Genomic DNA, 17729 nt, shown 5'->3' with positions numbered 1-17729 from the left:
TGGAAGGATAGCGCAAACGCATTTTATGGGGGTTGACTCTGTATCAGGCATGATTATAAGCAATTTTACGTATATGAATTATTTCTTTCCAACAACAATTCTAAAAGTTGAGCACTGGCCTCTGCTGTGGTCTAAGCAGCCCCAGAGCGTTCTGGGAAAGGCGCCTCTGCTGTGGAGGGAGGATGGGCCAGTGGTGGGTGAGTGGAGGCCACAGCTCAGCTCTGAGGTTTCAGCCTCAGTGACCGGGCAGAGTGCCTTCCTTGCCTTCCTCACACGGAGGTGGCCCAGAGTTGGTGGCCCTGGTGAGCTTGGTTGGAGGTGTGTTGAGTTTGAGGGCTCTGTGGAATGTTGGGGGGATTTCCAGAGGCAGCTGGAGGGGAAGAGGTGGTGGCCAGGGTGGAGGAGTGGGTGGTGAAGGAGAGATGAGCTGCGGTCAAGACCAGGGAGACACTGGGCAGTAAGGGTGATCCCGAGGACTCAGATCCTCCAGGGCCCTCGGAAGGAAAAGGCTGGGCGGTGGGAACTCCATGGGAAGGTCCCCAGAAGCCTCCGTTTGCCGTCTGTAGTCTGTCCTGGGGTGGGGCAGGCAGGGCGAGGGGCCTTCACGACCCAAGTGAGGGGTGGACCTGGGTGGGGAGTATTTTCAGTGGGTTTTCTCCCCACTGTCACCCCAGTCAGGCCACCTGAGGTCACCTCTTCCCCTGGGGGTCTCGGGCCACTGACGCCTCTAAGGACTGGGGCTGTTGTGAGTTGCGGCCCCGGGAGGAAAGGGTGAGTCTGAACTCACTTGAAGCTCTGAGTCCTGGGGCGTCAAGGCCACACCTACCTGAGTTTGTGTTGGGGGTTGGTGCCCTCCCTCTGCGGTTGTCATTGGGGTGCCTTCCCCCCAGGCTCCTTCTCCTCTTCTCCAAGAAAGAGGCCGGGGCACCTGTCCTCCCAGCTCACACATTCCAGGAACCCCCCAGGGGAGGACGGTCCTCAGCAGCTGACCCTCTCCCCTTTCTTACCACCAGCCGAGAATGAGGATGTGCTGAGAAGCCAGAAACAGCACTCCCTGCCCCCCCAACCCCCACCCACCGCGCTCAGAGGCCTAGAACAAAAACATACCACAAATAGAAATCAAAGCCTGAGAAAGAATTGAGGAGCCACGACCCCGCCATGGGAAAGGCTGTGTGACCTTGGCCAAGTCACTTCACTTCTCTGAGTGCACTTGCCTGTCTGTAAAATGGGGTGATGGTCTCAACCTTGGGGAGCTGCTGGGAGCTAAGATGTCAGAGGCCAGGTGCAGGTGTGAAGTTCGGTCTAAAACAAAGCCCCTCGCTGCAGGGTCCTCGCCAGACTCCCAGCTCGCCCTAAGGCTCCCCCACCCCTGCAGTCAGGCCGGGACTGCCCCTGACCACTTTCCCGTAAGGCTGCGGTGGACGGGCTGCCACACTTGTCTGGGGAGCACTTCTGCAGCCTCGCTCTCCACTTCCTGTTTTTCTCCCCAACGAATTTTGCGCCATTACTCTTTCATGGGGTGAGGGGGGAGTGGGGGCGGAGGCAGAGGCCTGCCTGGGAAGGAAGCCCGGGGGTCGGAGGCGCCCAGGACACCACGAGGTTGGGAGAGGAGTGTGCTTTGCACTCTGCAGTCTCCAGCTCAGAGTAGCTGAGGATGCTAGGGAGACTGGGGGCTGGCCCACGGGGGGAGCAGAGGAGTCCTCAGTGCGGTCCTCACTCTGAAAACAACATTTTTCCCTAGGCTCGAGAATGGCTGCGGGGTTGGACTGATCCAGGCTGGACCCATGTCTGGTGATACCAGGGGCAGAGGGACCACTCTGACAGGTGAGTCTAGCCACCCTACTCCACGGAGGCCATCAGGCCTTGGATCATGGACTGCAGGGTCACTCGGCATCAGGCCCCTCCTTGAAGGGTGTGAAGGGCTGTTTCTGCACTGGCTAGGACGTGGACACTTGTCCTTTCTCTTCCTCGGCTACAGCCCCCTGGCCCCTGGGCAAAGCATCACCTTGTCCCTTCATGACCACATCACTCGTATTCCTTCATTCAGCATTTCTACAGACTCACTGGTGACGCCCTCTTGGTGCCAGACACAGGGGAGCAGCCCAGGAGCGTGTCCAGATCCATGCAGAGTCCCTGCTCCCAGGAGCAGCTGAGCAAATAGGCAATCATGGTTGAGTAGACCGAGAGCTGGGAGGGAATGATACAGCCCCGAGTATGATGAAGCGCCCCTTCGGGCAAGGGGGCCAAGGCGGGTAACATCTGTGCTGGGCCCGAATTCTACTGAGTAGTTAGCAAACAAAGTGCGTGCGTGTGTGTGTGTGTGTGTGTGTGTGCAGGAGAGGGCAGAAGGAAGTGTGGGGAGGGGCACTCCAGGTAAAGGGAACAGCATGTGCAAAGGTCCAGAATCAGACAGCAAGCCTGGGATGTTCTGGAGCTACAGGTCCCAGCTCCTGGCCCAGCAGGGAGGGCAGAGAGGGGGAAGTGATGGGAGGTGACCCTGGGAGGCTGGCTGGGTTGGCTCCATTCAGATGATTGGTCATCCATTTGTTCTCAAGCTATAGCCTCACCCTGCACCCTGGGACAGAGTTCATGCCCCACCTAAGCTCAGAAACCAGCTCCCTTTCGCTCAAGCAGGAAAGGGGACTGAGTTTACAACAGAGATGCGGGGTGCTCTTATCAGACCCAGAGTTGCAGACAGCCCAGGGACACTTCTCAGCACCACTCACCTGTCTGCCCCCATCTGCCCATCTGCATCACACCTGCCAAGCTGCTACATCCTGGATCCCTTCACCCAAAGAGAACTATGTGCGGTCCCAAGCCCACCTCCCTGGGAAGGACTTGATTAGCATGTGTTGGATCCAGGCCTCCCTTCCAGTCTGTTCAGCTGGCTAGTGGTCAAGTGTGAACGCTAAGCATCTGTCCTCCTGGGTACATGACAAAGGGTTACCAAAAGGGGGTCAGACTGGTCGGGCACAGTGGCTCATGACTGTAATCCCAGCATTTTGGGAGGCCAAGGCAGGCGGATCACTTGAGGCCGGGAATTCAAGACCAGCCTGGACAACATGGTGAAACCTCATCTCTACTAAAAATACAAGAAATTAGCTGGGCATGGTGGCAGATGCCTGTAATCCCAGCTACTCAGGAGGCTGAGGCAGGAGAATCGTTTGAACCCTGGATGCAGTGGTTGCAGTGAGCTGCGATCGCGCCACTGCACTCCAGCCTGGGTGACAGGCTGGGTGACAGAGCAAGACTCCAACTCAGAAAAAAAAAGGGAGGGGGGCAGGTTGGCCTAATGGCCTAAAGGCCAGTGGTGTCCATTCTAGTTCATTCCATTCTGGTCCTGCCCAACACACAGGCCCTTGCCCAGCTCCTTTGGCTTTTCCCAGATATCCCCATTCCAGTTGTCCTTGCTTTACCTCATCCTGCCACACCTCAAAGTTGACCTCAAATACCTCTCCCCTGTCAAATGAGGTGATCCAAGCCATCTCACCACGTCAAACTGTTGCATCCAGGGCTCTATTCTCAGAGCTGCCATCTTCATTTGATATCCATCCTTCTTCCCTCCCTCCCTTCCTTCCTTTTTCTATCTTTCTTTTTTTATTTTTATTTATTTGTTTTTTTGAGACAGAATTTTGCTCTTGTTGCTCTTGTTGCGCAGGCTGGAGTGCAATGGTGCGATCTCAGCTCACTGCAACCTCCACCTCCCGGGTTCAAGCAATTCTCCTGCCTCGGCCTCCCGAGTAGCTAGGATTACAGGCATGTGCCACTACGCCCAGCTAATTTTGTATTTTTAGTAGAGATGGGGTTTCTCCATGTTGGTCAGGCTGGTCTCGAACTCCCGACCTCAGGTGATCTACCGGCCTCTGCCTCCCAAAGTGCTGGGATTGCAGGCATGAGCCACCGCACCCAGCTTCTTCTTTCTTTTTTTTAAAGAGACAGGGTCTCAGCTATGTTGCCAGGTTGGAGTGCAGTGGCTATTCACAGGTGCAAGGATAGTGCACTACAGCCTCAAACTCCTGGGCTCAAGCGATCCTCCCGCCTCAGCCTCCCAAGTAACTGGGACTGCAGCCATGTGCCGTCATGCCCAGCTGCCCTCTGTTTCTGCTGAATCTCCTCTCTGGTGGCTCTCCAGGATCCTCTCAACAGAGGAACAGATCAATTTAACCTTTCCTACCATACTTGATCTATAGAGCAAAAATGTGGATGCAATATACAAAGCACACGCCGCAGCATTCCAGGTGGGTTGGGTCAGTTGAACATTAGGAACAAGGTATCACTTGGGGTTTGCTCTGTGGCTACCTTCCTTGGCCCCTTTGTTGACAAGTTCTGCCCATTGAGAAGAAATCTCTAGGTCCCTTCTAGTCTAGAGTCTCTCAGACCCACCCTTGAGAGTTTCTTGGGAAGGCGGCTTCTAGGAAGTGATATAATTACCTTAGCAACCTGATTCTTTTTTTTTTTTTTTTGAGACGGAGTCTCACTCTGTCGCCCAGGCTGGAGTGCAGTGGCACTATCTCCACTTACTGCAAGCTCCACCTCCCAGGTTCAGGCCATTCTCCTGCCTCAGCCTCCCGAGTAGCTGAGACTACAGGCGCCTGCAACCACTCCCGGCTAATTTTTTGTATTTTTAGTAGAGACCAGGTTTCACCATGTTAGCCAGGATGGTCTCAATCTCCTGACCTTGTGATCCGCCCACCTCGGCCTCCCAAAGTGCTGGGATTACAGGTGTGAGCCACTGCGCCTGGCCAGCAACCTGATTCTTGTTGGTGCTGGTACTTTGGCTTAGGAATTCTCCAGGTGGATGAGATATCACAAACCCCAATTTGTCAGGCGTGGTTTCCTGGTTTTCAACTCTCGTAAAACGCTGGTTGGTTGCCTGTAACTTTTATTTGGGATCATGCCATTTACCAATAATCAATGTCACTCTTGTCAGGCTGGAGTGCGATGGCGCAATCTCGGCTCACTGCAAGCCCTGCTTCCCGGGTTCAAGTGATTCTCCTCCCTCAGCCTCCCTAGTAGCTGGGATTACAGGCTCTCGCCACCACGCCCAGCTAATTTTTTGTATTTTTAGTAGAGACGGGGTTTCACTATTTTGGCCAGGCTGGTCTCGAACTCCTGACCTCAGGCCATCCACCTGCCTCAGCCTCCCAAAGTGCTGGGATTACAGGCGTGAGCCATCAAGCCCAGCTAATGTCATGAAATCTTATGCAGTTGAACATTCAGCCTTAGACTAGGTCATGTCTCCAAGGTTTGGGTTTCTTAGCAGCAAATGTGAGGACTAATTTCTTCTTTCAGCCTAAGAGTGAAAAGAGGAAATAATCGTCTGGCTTGGGATAGAAAGAAGGTTTTTTTTTTCTCTAATTTCTCTTGGAATGCTACCCCTGTCTGCCCTTCTACCACTGGACAATAGGAGATACCATCATGTTTGTCTGGGAAGAGGAAGTTCTTAAGAAGGACCAGAGACCTGTAATCCCAGGAGGTTAAGGGTTGTGTGCTCCTATGGCTCTTTCCAGATATTCCCATTCCAGTTACTAGGCTCACAGACTTTTCTTGTTTTTCTTTTTTTTTAGACAGCGTCTTGCTCTGTTGCCCAGGCTAGAGTGCAGTGGCGTGATCTCAGCTCACTGCAAATTCTACTCCAGGGCTCAGGTGATCCTCCCTTCTCAGCCCCCTGAGTAGCTGGGACCACAGGTGTGTGCCACCACACCTGGTTAATTTTTGTTTTATGTTTTTGTTTTTGTTTTTTTGAGACGAAGTCTCACTCTGTCACTCAGGCTGGAGTGCAGTGACGTGATCTCATCTCACTACAACCTCCGCCTTCCAGGTTCAAGCGATTCTCCTCAGATTCTGCCTCAGCCTCCTGAGTAGCTGGGATTACAGGCGTGCATCAGCAGGCCTGGCTAATTTTTGTATTTTTAGTAGACAAGGGGTTTCACTACGTTGGCCAGGCTGGTCTCGAACTCCTTACCTCATGTGATCCAGCAGCCTCGCCCTCCCAAAGTGCTGGGATTACAGGCGTGACCTACCATGCCCGGCCCTAATTTTTGTATTTTTTGTAGAGATGGGGCCTCGCCATGTTGCCCAGGCTGGTCTCAAACTCCTGAGTTCAAGTGATCTGCCTGCCTTGGCCTCCCAAAGTGCTGGGATTACAGGCATGAGCCACTGCGTCCAGCCTCCAAGTTTCTTAACACTTCAGCCTTTGAGTCCTATGAGGCCACTGAAAATAGTTTAACTGATCTGTTAACACAAAACAAGAATTGCCAGTGTCCCATCCAAAAACAGGAAAACCTCATTGCCCCTCACTCTGCCTCAAGTCAGCTAGTTTCATACTTTCTTTGAAAGTAACTTGAAACTTAACACTTCACTTCTGACACCAATATTTGTATTATTTGGGATTTTTGTTTTGAATAACAATATCCAACTCAAAAGAGTTTATACTGAGTTGACTATTGTCTCCCCAAAATTTGTGCTTATCCAGAACCTCAGAATGTGATCTTAATTGGAAATAAGGTCTTTGCAGATGTAATTAGTTGAGATGTGGTCACATTGAACTCGGGTGTCCTTATAGGAAGAGGGAAATTTACACCGGGTGTGGTGGCTCACGCCTGTAATCCCAGCACTTTGGGAGGCCAAGACAGGTAGGTCACCTGAGGTCAGGAGTACGAGACCAGCCTGGCCAACATAGTGAAACCCCCTCTCTTAGCCAGGCATGGTGGTGCACTCCTGTACTCCCAGTTACTCAGGAGACTGAGGCAAGAGAATCGCTTGAACCTGGGAGGTGGAGGTTGCAGTGAGCCAAGATTGCACCACTGTACTCCAGCCGGGGAGACAGAGCAAGAGTCCATCTTGGAAAAAAAAAAAAAAAAAAAAAAAAAGCTACAGGAATCAGGAGCTGGAAAGTTGCCTGGAAAGAGCTACAGGAACCTGGGAGGTGGAGGTTGCAGTGAGCCAAGATCGCACCACTGTACTCCAGCCTGGGCAGCATAGCAAGACTCCATCTTAAAAAAAAAAAAAAAAAAGCTACAGGAAGCAGGAGCTGGAAAGATGAGAATTTTCTTTCTCATCTGTGTCCTTCTCTTCCTCTCTATGCATCTGCTGCATGATTCTCCCCCAATCTCTCTTCCTCTGCATATCCGCTCCTCTGATTTCTTTAGTCCTTTTGAGGGCATAAGAGGCCCTGCAGCTCCTCGGCTTCCATGTTAGACCACCCCCACTCCAGGTGTCTAAAGAACACTAACTCTATTCCCTTGATTCCAATTCCATATTCCCAGGGAAATCGCTGATTGGCTCGCCTTGGGTCAGGTGGCCACCCCTGGTCTAATCAACTTGGATAGGGTCAAGGGCATGCTGGGCAGTCACACCTGACTGGAGACTGCTGGTGTAGCCATGTGGATGCGTGGGGGATCTCCTAGAGCCAGAGCTGGGCATCCATTGCCCTAGCACTGTGCTCTTGCCATCTTGCAATTGCCTGGATTACAGCTGCCATTGGTTGAGGCTCTGCTGTCCACTGACAGACTTCTCCCATGCCAAGTGCATTCCCAAAGGAGTCCTTCTGGTGGGTTCCCATCCCTGTACGGGGCTGCCCCGTTACTGATGGAGCAGGCAGACATGTGAGCATCTGGCTGCCACAAATAGGGCCTGGAGCCCAGACAGATGAAACACTTGCCCATCCAAGGTCCTGGTATGAGCAGCAAGAGGGATTCGCTCTGACTTGGGAAAGGAAGTAAATAAATACCCAGTTTTTTATCTTACATTTATGTATTTTTATTACACCATTAGCAAAATGTGAGCAGACAAAAATGGAAAGAAAACATTTGAGGCTGGGCGCGGTGGCTCACGCTTGTAATCCCAGCACTTTGGGAGGCCGAGGCGGGCGGATCACGAGGTCAGGAGATCGAGACCACGGTGAAACCCCGTCTCTACTAAAAATACAAAAAAATTAGCCGGGCGAGCTAATAGGGTGGCGGGCGCCTGTAGTCCCAGCTACTTGGAGACGCTGAGGCAGGAGAATGGTGTGAACCCAGGAGGCGGAGCTTGCAGTGAGCCAAGATCGCGCCACTGCACTCCAGCCTGGGGTGACAGAGCAAGACTCCGTCTCAAAAAAAAAAAAAGAAAAGAAAACATTTGAAACCCCACCTCTCTCCCAGCTTCCATTGTTCTAAGTCCCCTCCCACTGTGCCCATGTGTGTATGTCACACACAGATGTGACCCAGGTACAAACAATTCTGCATTTTTTTTTTGGGGACAGGGTCTCACTCTGTTGCCCAGGCTGGAGTGCAGCGGTGCAATCTTGGCTCACTTCAGCCTCCACCTCCTGGGTTTAAACAATTCTCATGCCTCAGCCTCCCCAGTAGCTGGGATTACAGGTGCCCACTACCATACCCGGCTAATTTTTGTATTTTTAGTAGAGACAGGGTTTCACCATGTTGGCCAGGCTAGTCTTGAACTCCTGGCCTCAAATGATCCACCCACCTTGGCCTCCCAAAGTGCTGGGATAACAGGCATGAGCCACCTCACCAGGTTTTGCATTGAGTTTTTTCACCGGAAGACACCATCATTTCCCATGATGCTGTGGGTCTTCAGAATTGTCATTTTCAGTGGAGAAGGCAGTGGCTGGCCCTCCAGGTGGTAATGTGACACATTTTCTTCCTCCCATTTTTGGTTCATGGGCCAACTTAATGTTATCACATGTCCAATAAGCCCTACGCCCCTCCTCCTACCTGGCTTCAGGGTTGTAGAAAGGCCACCACGGAGGGCGAAGCTCACAGCTCAGGGCTTAGGTGGATATAGAGTTCATGAACCTCCACCTATGAAGTTGGTGACCTTGGCAAGTTACCTATGGCATGATTTCTTTTTTTCTTTTCTTCCTTTCTTCTTCTTTTTTTTTTTTTGAGACAGAGTCTTGCTCTGGAGTGCAGTGGCACTATCTCAGCTCACTGCAAACTCTGCCTCCCAGGTTCAGGTGATTCCTGTGCCTCAGCCTCACCAACTGAGGGATTACAGGCACCTGCCACCATGTCTGGCTAATTTTTGTATCTTTAGTAGAGACAGGGTTTCTCCATGTTGGCCAGGCTGGTCTCGAGCTCCTGGCCTTAAGTGATCCACCAGCCTTGGCCTCCCAAAGTGCTGGGATTACAGGTGTGAGCCACCACGCCCAGTTATGGCATTGCCTCGGTTTCTTAACTAGTAAAATGGAGACCGTAACAGCACCTACCACAGGGCATTACTAGAGGATGAAGCAGGATGATGCATGAAAGGCCACGTGCTGATCGCCCAGTAATGTATTTGCCTTTTCTCATTTGATTGTGCAGCCCAAACCCTTTCCACGAGGCCACATCTTTTTTTATTTTTGTATTTTTATTTTTTGAGAGGGAGTCTCACTCTGTGGCCCAGGCTGGAGTGCAATGGCACGATCTTGGCTCACTACAACCTCCGCCTTCTGGGTTCAAGCAATTCTCCTGCCTCAGCCTCCTGAGTAGCTGGGATTACAGGTGCCCTCCACCACTCCCAGCTAAGTTTTGTATTTTTAGTAGAGATGGGTTTTCACCATGTTGGCCAGGCTGATCTGGAACTCCTGACCTCGTGATCTGCCTGCCTTGGCCTCCCAAAGTGCTAGGATTACAGACATGAGCCACCGCACCTGGCTTGAGGCCACATCTTTATTTTATTTTATTTTAATTTTTTTTTTTTGAGACGGATTCTCGCTCTCGCCCAGGCTGGAATGCAGTGGCCCGATCTCAGCTCACTGCAAGCTCCGCCTCCTGGGTTCACGCCATTCTCCTGCCTCAGCCTCCCAAGTAGCTGGGACTACAGGCACCTGCCACCATGCCCAGCTAATTTTTTGTATTTTTCGTGGAGATGGGGTTTCACCGTGTTAGCCAGGATGGTCTCGATCTCCTGACCTCGTGATCTGCCTGCCTTGGCCTCCCAAAGTGCTGGGATTACAGGTGTGAGCCACCATCTGGCCCTGAGGCCACATCTTTATACTTCTCATTTTATTGGCTGCATAATAATCCATAGAAGAGGCCAGGTATGGTGGTTCACACCTGTGATCCCAGTGCTATGGGAGGCTGAGGTGGGAGGATTGCTTGAGCCCAGGAGTTTGAAACCAGCCAAGGCAACATAGTGAAACTCCATCTCTACAAAATTACAAAAATTAGCTAGGCGTGGTGGTGTGCACCTACAGTCCCAGCTGCTCCACGGGATCGCTTGAGCCCGGGAGATGGAGGCTGCACTGAACCATGATCACACCACTGCACTCCAGCCTGGGTGACAGAGCAAGACCCTATCTTAATAGATAAGTAAATAAACAACAGCCAGTTTATTCTCTTCCAGTTCAGGTGGTCAGAAGTCCGAAGTCACAGTGGAGACAGGGCCACGCTCTCTCTGGAGGCTGTAGCAGAGGATCCTTCCTAGCCTCTTCCAGCTTCTGGTGGCTCCAGGCACTCCTTGGCTTGTGGCCACATCACTCTGTGGGAGACTAAAATCTGCCACCCCAAAATATATTTATTTGTATATTTTGAGATGGCTCTTTAGATAAGCTGCACACACAGGAATACCTCTGAAAAGTTGTTATTTAGTAAAAACCATACACCTGTAAAGAAGTTCTAGGCCGGGCGCCATGGCTCCCAGCACTTTGGGAGGCCAAGGCAGGTGGATCACTTGAGGTCAGGACTTCAAGACCAGCCTGGCCAACATGGTGAAACCCTGTCTCTACTAAAAATACAAAAATAATTAGCCAGGTGGCAGGCGCCTGTAGTCCCAGCTACTCGGGAGGTGGAGGCAGGAGAATTGCTTGAACCGGGGAGGCAGAGGTTGCAGTGAGTTGATACTGCGCCATTGTACTCCAGCCTGGGCAACAGAGTGAGACTCTGTCTCAAAATAAATAAATAAATAAATAAATGAAAAAATAAAGGAGCTCTACGTGAGTAAGTAGTGGATGCCAGCAGAGGCTTTCTCTAAGGCTCCTTATCAACCTAAAGATGGGTCTAGGAAAGATCCTATCAGGGGAAAAGAGACTCATAGGCAACTGCCCAGATAGATTGCCACAGACCATCACCTGTTCTGCTGAGGGCAGTTCCAAAACTACCTGAGAGCCGTTATCTGCACCTTTTCACTCACTGTGCACTCACACCTCCCTCACCTCCCCATAGCTTGTCACCCCTCCCTGCAGAACCTCCAAACCCCGCTTCCCATGCTATAAAAACTTCAATCATCTAGGCCGGGTGCGGTGGCTCACACCTGTAATCCCAGCACTTTGGGAGGCCGAGGCCGGCGGATCACGAGGTCAGGAGATCGAGACCATCCCGGCTAACACGGTGAAACCCCGTCTCTACTAAAAATACAAAAAATTAGCGGGGCATGGTGGCGGGCACCTGTAGTCCCAGCTACTCGGGAGGCTGAGGCAGGAGAATGGCCAGAACCCAGGAGGCAGAGCTTGCAGTGAGCCGAGATGGCGCCACTGCACTCCAGCCTGGGCAACAGAGCAAGACTCCTTCTCAAAAAAGAAAAAAAAAAACTTCAATCATCTGACCCTTTTGCAAGCTTTTTTTTTTTTTTTTTTTTTTTTTTGAGAGAGTCTTGCTCTCTCGCCCAGGCTGGAGTGCAGTGGCGCCATCTCGGCTCACTGCAACCTCTGCTTTCTGGGCTCAAGTGATCCTCCTGCCTCAGCCTCAGGAGGAGCTGGGACTACAGGTGCCCACCACCATGCCCTGCTAGTTTTTGTGGAGATGGGATTTTGCCATGTTGCCCAGGCTGGTCTCAAACTCCTGGGCTCAAGCCATCTGCACACCTTGTCCTCCCAAAGCGTCGGGATTATAAGCATGAGCCATCGCCTCCGGCCTGGGATTAGGATTTGGACGTATCTTTTTGGAGGCCACCATTCAACTCACTACATGTGGGAAATGGTTTCTTCTAATCCTAAAACTTCTCCCTGTCCTGCATGTACACTTTTTCATCCTTGTCTTTCTGTCCTGGGAAACAGTAACCATCTCTATTCCTTCTCATAGAGGATTTGGGGGATTCCCATGGGGTTGCTCCTCACTCTAAGTGCTTTTCAAGATAGAGGGCTAACTACCGAGAGTGGGTATTTATCTAGAGAGATAGAGGCTTTTGGAGCGGGAGCACCCTGGGTAGTGGTGGACGGGGCAGGGCCAAGCTCCATCCTGCTGAGCACCCCCGAGAGGGTAACCTATTTGCAAAGCTTTTACTCGTCTCTCAACCACTTTTGCTAAAACGTCTATTTTTAGCCTCACAACTTCTCTGAAGTTGGAGTAACAAACGTCATTTTTGCAGAACAAACAGACTGAAGGGTTGGGGGCAGGGCTGCATTTCAGGGCCCCCAGAAGGGGAGGCTGAGGCCCCGCCCCACCAAGGACAGACTTTCCAGGGCAGGGCTGGGAGAATAAGGCCTCGCTTTCCGGAGTTTTGCGCCTCCCTCGTCTGGGGCTCTGCCTCTGCCTGCCCCTCAACCTCAACCGTTGTCTTCAGGGTTTTTGTTTGCTTTTTTGAGACAGAGTCTCACTCTGTCATCCAGGCTGGAGTGCAGTGGCGCGATCTTGGCTCACTGCAACCTCTGCCTCCCAGGTTCAAGTGATTCTTGTGCCTCAGCCTCCTGAGTAGCTGGGATTACAGGCACTCACCAGTATGCTTGGCTAATTTTTTTGAATTTGTTTTTATTTTTAGTGGAGACGAGGGCTCACTATGTTTCCTAGGCTAGTCTTGAACTCCTCAGTTTAGACAATCCTCCTGCCTCACTCTCCCAAAGTGCTAGGATTACAGGTGGGAGCCACCGTGCCCGACCTCCTTTCTTTCTTTCGTTGCTCAAGTTGTTCTAGCTTTGGCCACCGGAAGCTTTTTCAGTTCATCGCTGTGACCCCCTAGATATGCACCCATCATTGTGGTGTTTTGTTTGGAAGCACTTCTTTTCTTTCTGGAACTTTAAGATGCTCCAGTTTCATCTGTCAGTTTCTTGCCCTCATCCTAGAATTGCCAATTTCCCCAGGGAGCCCTGGTTCCTTTTGTGGAGGAAAATGGTATCAGAAACCAAGATCCAGGCCAGGTGTGGTGGCTCACACCTGTAATCCCAGCACTTTGGGAGGCCGAGGCAGGTGGATCACCTGAGGTCAGGAGTTCAAGACCAGCCTGACCAACATGGTAAAACCCCATCTCTACTGAAAATACAAAAATTAGCTGGGCGTGGTGGTGGGCGCCTGTAATCCCAGCTACTTGGGAGGCCGAGGCAGGAGAATCACTTGAACCAGGGAGGCAGAAGTTGCAGTGAGCCGAGACTGTGCCATTGTACTACAGCCTGGGCAAGAAGAGCAAAACTCTGTCTCAAAAAAAGAAAAAAAAAAGAAACAAAAATCAAGATGCTGGTGTGCTGGTGCATTCTTCTTGCTCCTGGGGTGTTGTTGCTTCTAGGTCTTTCCATTTGACTGAGCAAGGAAATGTATGTGTGTCTATTGCAGGCTTTTTCACACGTGAATCACAGTCCCGCCACTCCCCGGCTCAGCCTGGAACCTTCTCTCTGCTTTTCAGTGCTCTTTTGGTCAAATCCCAAATCCTCAGCTGCCCCCTCCCGGATCCTCCTTGCTATCTGCATCCAACTTGGGCCTCCCTGCCTCCAGCATGCCACCACTGCCCAGGGCTTTTGCACCATTTCTTCCCAAAGCCTGCGATGCTCTGGCCTTCGAGACCCACGCGGCTTCTCCCCCATCAGCTCACCCAGGTCCGTGCTCAGCTCCGGTGTCCTGACCTCAGGGAGGCCTTCCTAGCTCTGTAGTCCCCCTTCCCCTGTCTCTCCCCTCCTATCTTACATTTCTTTGCAGCACAACACTGTATCTTATTTTTATTCTTCTTAGTTTCTCTTCCTTACTGAGTATAAACTCCAGGGGGTTGCGGGGGAGGCAGGCCTGGGGCTTGTCCAGTGCTGCATCTCCAGAGCCCAACCGTAACAGGCACAGCTTGCTGCAAGATACACACTTGCTGAATGAATCAGTGTTGCAAAGCCCAGGTCACCTCCAGTGTATGGAGGGCATGAGGTTGAATCCAGGTGCCTGACCCCAAACTCTGCTGCTCCCCCACTTCCTCCACCGCCTCTTGAACTTTGTATCAGAAGCAGGACTATGGATTCATTGAACCCTCCCCCAGCCCTGGGTCAGAAGGTACATTATTGTTCCCTTGTGGCAGATGGGGAAACTGAGGCAGAAATGACTCCTTCAAGGTCACACAGCCGACAGATGTTGGGGCAGGGATGTGAACCCTAGGTAGCCTGGGTTTTGAGTATGCATTTTTTTTGTGTGTTTTTTTTTTTGTTTTTTTTTTGAGACAGAGTCTAGCTCTGTCACTCAGGCTGGAATGCAGTGACACGATCTCGGCTCACTGCAAGCTCTGCCTCCCGGGTTCACGCCATTCTCCTGCCTCAGCCTCCTGAGTAGCTGGGACTACAGGCGCCCGCCACCACACCCGGCTAATTTTTTGTATTTTTAGTAGAGACAGGGTTTCACCATGTTAGCCAGGATAGTCTCGATCTCCTGACCTCGTGATCCACCCGCCTCAGCCTCCCAAAGTGCTGGGATTACAGGCGTGAGCCACCGCGCCCGGCCGAGTATGCGTGCTTTACAGAAAGAATTTCTGTGAAGCCCCCATCTAGCTGGACCCAGAAACACACTCTTCACCAGCTCATTCCCGCCCTGGAGTCCTGGAGCACCTGGCCACCTCTGCACTGTTCTGCTCTGGCACCATCCCCTCCACCTGCAAAACCCACAACCCCTGACCCTCTAAGTCATTCTCCAGCCCATCAGTCAGAACCTGGGGATGGAGGGTGCAAGGCCAGAGACTCCCAGCTCCTTTTCCCCAGGTATTCCCGCCTGGCCACCTCTCAGCACTCCTTGGAACCTGAGTTCTTGCAAGTCAGATTTTCTAGGAGTGGAATCTGACCTTGGCCTTGTTCTCTAACCATCTGCTCCACCCTTTCTTTGCCATCACCCTCACGTGATCCAGGGCAGCAGCTTTCTAGTTGTGTTGACTGGAACCTACAGTAAGAAACACATCTGACATCTTGACTTCACATACACCACACCTAGGAAGGGAACCAAAGCCTGGGGGAGGAACACCTGCCCTTACTACAGGGAGTGCAGCCTGACGCTGTCTTTCTGTTCTATTTTTTAATTTAATTTAATCAACTTGTTTATTTTGAACCAGAGTCTCATTCTGTTGCTCAGGCTGGAGTGGAATGGTACAATCTTGGCTCACTGCAACCTCCACACCCCGGGTTCAAGCAATGCTGGTGCCTCAGCCCCCTGAGTAGCTGGGACTACAGGCATGCACCACCATGCCCAGCTAATTTTTGTATTTTTAGTGGAGACAGGGTGTCACCATGTTGCCCAGGCTGGTCTCGAACTCCTGACTTCAGGTGATCCACTTGCCTCGGCCTCCCAAAGTGCTGGGATTACAGGCGTGAGCCACCATGCCCAGCCTCTGTTCTATGTTTTTAAAACTTGGCAGGGCGTGATGGCTTACACCTGTAATCCCAGCACTTTGGGAGGCCGAGGCAGGTGGATCACGAGGTCAGGAGATCCAGACCATCCTGGCTAACACGGTGAAACCCCGTCTCTACCAAAAATACAAAAAATTAGCCAGGCGCAGTGGCGGGTGCCTGTAGTCCCAGCTACTCAGGAGGCTGAGGTAAGAGAATGGCATGAACCCAGGAGGCAGAGCTTGCAGTGAGCTGAGATAGTGCCACTGCACTCCAGCCTGGGCGAAAGAGTGAGACTCTGTCTCAGAAAAAAAAAACAAACTTGACCCACTGAATGGTTCTCCAGCACACTAGCATGTCACAACCTGCTGTTGCTGCTATTGAAAAATGCTCTTGGCCAGGCACGGTGGCTCATGCCTGTCATCCCAGCACATTGGGAGGCCAAGGAAGGCGGATCACTTGAGCCCAGGAGTTCAACACCAGCCTAGGCAACATAGCAAGACCTCATCTCCAAAAATAAAAAAATTAGCCAGGGGTGGTGGCACATACCTGTGGTCCCAGCTACTTAGGAGGCTGTGGTGGGAGGAGGATTGCTGGAGCCAATAGGTCAAGCCATGGTCACACCACTGCACTCCAGCCTGGGGAACAAAATCCTGTCTCAAAGAAAAGAAAAGAAAGAGAAAGGAAGAAAAGAAAGAGAAAGAAGGAAAGGCCGGGCATGGTGGCTCATGCCTGTAATCCCAGCACTTTGGGAGGCCAAGACAGGAGGATCACTGGAGGTCAGGAGTTCGAGACCAGCCTGGTCAACATGGCGAAACCCTATCTCTACTAAATATACAAAAAATTAGCTGAGATTACAGGTGCTTGACACCACACCCAGCTACTTGGGAGGCTGAGGCAGGAATTGCTTGAACCTGGGAGGTGGAGGTTGCAGTAAGCTAAGATCACGCAACTGCACTCCAGCCTGGGTGACAGAGTGAGACTCCATCTGAAGAAAGACAGAAAGTGGGGGGGGGGGAAAGGAAGGAAGGGAGGGATGGAGAGAAGGAGGGAACGAAGGGAGGGAGGGAGGGAAGGAAGGGAAGAAAGATTAAAAAAAAATAATAATAACTCTTCTAGAGCAGAAACATCCAATCCTGCAAAGCCCAAAGATGCCGTTCTAGAATATAACTAAGATAGCTCAAAAACTCACATTTTCTGAGGGTGCCCTCTGTGTCAGGTACAGTTATAAGCATTTTATGTATATTAATTCATTTAATCCCAACAGCAGTTCTGAAAGTTGAGCACCATTATTAGCATCCCCAGGCTACAGATGAGGAAGCAGAGGCGCAGAGAGGTAAAGTCGCCTAAGGTCACGCAGCTCCACAGTGGTGGGGCCAGGCAGTCTGGTTCCAAAGAAGGTGCTCTTAACCCCTAAGCTTCACTATACTTTTCCTGGCCAAAGCAAAAGGGTAAAGACTTGAGCTGGGTAGTTTCTGCCTCGCCTGGAAGGAAAAGACCCACACCCAGCAAAGTGGGCTTCCTGCCAGGATGTGGCATGGAGGCAGGTGTCTGGAGTCCCTTGTGCAGGGGCTGGAGAAGTGGGCTTCTCACACTTGCAGCCCCCACTACCTGGGTGCTCAGAGTGGCTGCCCTGCGATAACCCTTCTTGTGGGCATGCGTGGGTGGTGGTGGTGAAGCCACTCCAGGTTGAGCAGAACAAAAATGTTTGCAGCATTTGTGAGAAGAAGCTGTGAGTTGCTTGGCTTTTGGAGGGGAAGTTCTGCAGGGACGTTCTGCAGGAGAGGGTTACGGGAAAGAAGAAAGCCTGGGCTGGAGTGGTGGCTCACGCCTGGAATTCCAGCACTTCGGGGCCTGAGTCAGGCGGATCACCTGAGGTCAGGAGTTTGAGACCAGCCTGGCCAACATGGTGAAACCCTGTCTCTACTAAAAATACAAAATTAGCTGGGCATGGTGGCAGGTGCCTGTAGGTAGTCCCAGCCACTTGGGAGGCTGAGGCAGGAGAATCGCTTGAACCCAGGAAGTGGAGGTTGCAGTGAGCCGAGATCTCACCACTGCATTCCAGCCTGGATGACGAGGAAGACTCCGTCTCAAATAAATAAATAAATATAAATTTAACCTTCGAGAACAGCCATCATCATTCTTCAAGTTCCTGATAGAATCACCCGCTGCCTTCCTCTATGCAGTTTCTGAGCTCTCTAGCTTTATTTTTAACTGTTGTCATGTGTGCCTTAGAGGAAGCTACCTCAAGTTC

General features: G+C 51.6%; 1 protein-coding gene across 3 annotated transcripts in view; it reads left to right on the top strand.

Annotated features, from left to right (window-relative positions):
- The first annotated feature begins 242 nt into the window (after window positions 1–242).
- The window catches only part of PIK3CD (phosphatidylinositol-4,5-bisphosphate 3-kinase catalytic subunit delta), a 104266-nt gene continuing 86779 nt past the window's right edge, over window positions 243–17729 (top strand). The window contains exons 1-2 of one of the 3 annotated variants that reach the window (XM_063631943.1): window positions 243–318; window positions 1742–1824. The gene's annotated coding sequence lies outside the window, so the exon portion shown is untranslated. Of the gene's footprint in view, window positions 319–1561; window positions 1600–1741; window positions 1825–17729 lie in introns of those variants that run through there. The other 2 variants (XM_063631946.1, XM_063631952.1) reach the window with 2 other exon arrangements.

This window comes from Symphalangus syndactylus, chromosome 22 (assembly GCF_028878055.3).
Source record: "Symphalangus syndactylus isolate Jambi chromosome 22, NHGRI_mSymSyn1-v2.1_pri, whole genome shotgun sequence".
In the NCBI taxonomy this organism is placed as follows: Eukaryota; Metazoa; Chordata; class Mammalia; order Primates; family Hylobatidae; genus Symphalangus; species Symphalangus syndactylus.
The sequence above is the reverse complement of the archived record's forward strand: the minus strand, read 5'-3'. Positions and strand labels throughout refer to the sequence as shown.